This window comes from Octopus bimaculoides, chromosome 24 (genome assembly GCF_046866305.1).
Source record: "Octopus bimaculoides isolate indiv1 chromosome 24, ASM4686630v1, whole genome shotgun sequence".
Taxonomy (NCBI): domain Eukaryota; kingdom Metazoa; phylum Mollusca; class Cephalopoda; order Octopoda; family Octopodidae; genus Octopus; species Octopus bimaculoides.
In genome coordinates, this window is record NC_142951.1 from 26,669,260 (window position 1) to 26,671,759 (window position 2,500).

The 2,500-nt window shown below is 35.1% G+C and overlaps 1 protein-coding gene across 1 annotated transcript in view; it reads right to left on the reverse strand.

Moving 5' to 3' along the window:
- LOC106867991 (cGMP-dependent protein kinase, isozyme 1) overlaps positions 1-2,500 on the reverse strand; it is a 26,296-nt gene that overhangs the window by 7,395 nt on the left and 16,401 nt on the right. The gene's annotated exons all lie outside the window — the stretch shown is intronic.

The window sequence follows — 2,500 nt, forward strand, 5'->3', positions numbered from 1 at the left end:
CGCACACGCACACACAGACACACACACACACACACACACACACACATACACACACATTTATGAATATATATATATATATACATACATAATACATATATATATATATAAGCATTTATACATAAATCGATATGCATACATACATACTTATATATGCAAATATACACACACATATATGTATTATGTGTAGGTATATATATATATATATATACATATATATATACATATATATACATGTATGTACATATATGTGTGTGTGTCTGTCTGTGTCTGTGTCTGTGTCTGTGTATATTTGTATGTATACCCTTCTTTTTAACGAATCTGAAGATGCGTTGAAGAGATAATAAAAAAGGAATGTGTCAGACGAATTTCCAGTGTTCGAGGAAGAGTGGAAATTATTAATATTCTTTCGCTGACATAAATGGTAAATCAATTTGTATCAGATGTCAACGAAGATTCACTTTGATACCAGACATGCAAAAGAATATTTTTCAGCCGAAAGAAAAAAAAAGGAAAAAGCTGTTGAATTGATAATTCAAATGAAGTAAAAAATATATATATTATGGAAAACTTTTTCTTTACTAATGATCATATTACTAACGTTAGCTACATTATTGCCCATTAAATTATTATGTATAATAAACCTTTACAGAAGGTGAATTCATTAAAGATTGCATCATAGTGTCTGTTACTGTCATAAACCGACAAGCTCCATTATTTGTTGTTGTTGCTTTCGTTCTTTTCAACTTCCTGCGCAGAAAGCTTTTAGATGAGTAATGCTTCCACATATGTAGCATCTAGGTCACCTATCTGGATGCTGTGCTTTAAGGTCTTCCTTTACAGCGTCCACCAACCACCGGGCCGCAGACCAATACCCAGCTGTGAGTCATTTGGTACCGGACCGCACAAAAAGAACAAATTTTTCAATTTTATTTCTATTTTATTGATTATCGCAGTCTTCAGGGTATTTTTGCATTATATGCGTATTATATTTTTTGCATTATATGCGTAATATATACGTGGGGGCGGTTACTATTTATGCAATAATTGAATTATAAATAACGCCCTTTACTGAGATTTTTTTATGCGCGTGGTGCCACGGTCCCTAGAAACATGGTCTTGCATAGAAACATGGTCTGCAGAAAACAGTTTTGGCATTGCTTTGTAGTCTTGCGGATTCAGGAGGAGTTGAATGTCCATGGGAATCTTACCCAACCTCATATCGCCGAATGTCACATCTGTGCTTACCACTCGTTCATATTGTGCCGCAAAGATGATTACTGCCAAGGGGTCGACAGAGTTGACATCGTCATCTGTGTCCTTGACGGTAACACTTGCGCTTCTCATTCTTGTAGGCAAGTGTCTCATGAGGTATTTGTGTTTGGACTTTTGCCCTCTCTTCAGGTTTAAAAATGGCGCATATACTGCTATATATTCCCCTCTTCTCCCAGTGGAGAATATTTTACTTAAAATATCTGCCAGGGTCGTTTTCAATACAAGCTTGGGTGAGATCAGAAAATCCGTTGTGTCTTTCGTGATACAGGGGTACGTTAATTTTCTTCATTTTTTTCCTCCCTCTTACAATTACTCCTTCTATAATTCCTCTGTAATTCCTCCATCTATAATTACTTGTGGAAAGCAAGCTCCAGTTTAGTGGAAAAATATCATCAATACTTTTACTCCTCGAAAAAATGTTTCATATCGAAGGCTTTGCTGTTGGAAAAACACATTAGCAAAAGTCTGTTCCTATTTACACTCGAAACGATACACGTATGCACACTGTTGTTGTCGCTTCTGCTGTTGTCGACGACAAAATTTCTACCGACTGTTTTCTCTCTCTCTCTCTCTCTCTCTCTCTCTCTCTCTCTCTCTCTCTCTCTCTCTCTCTCTCTCTCTCTCTCTCTCTCTCTCTCTCTCTCTCCCCTCTCTCTCTCTCTCTCTCATTACATTCTGAGTTCAAATTCCGCCGGGGCAATTCTGCCTTTTATCCCTCTGAGATCAATAAAATAAAGTGCCAGTCGACTAATCCCCTCCTCTCGACATTGGTGGCCTTGTACCAAAATATGAAACAAATTATTATTATTGTTGTTATTATTATTATTATTATTATTATTATTATTATTATTATTATTATTATTATTATTATTGTTGTTGTTGTTGTTGTTATTATTATTATTATTATTATTATCAACATCGATATCATCATCATCCTCATCATCATCATCATCATCATAATCATCATCATCATCGTCATCGTCATCATCATCATCATCATCGTCGTCATCGTCATCATCATCATCATCCTCTCAGCGCCAATAATTGCATGCAAGCGCAATATTCTCAGGAGGAACACAAACTACTCTTTTTACACTTTTATCGATTTTCGGGTTGGATATCAAAGTTGATTCTGGTAAGATCAACCAAGCACTTAAATGGTTAAAAGTAAATATTCTTTGATTTAATTTTTATTTTATTGTAAATATTTCTATCTCTATCGGAAATC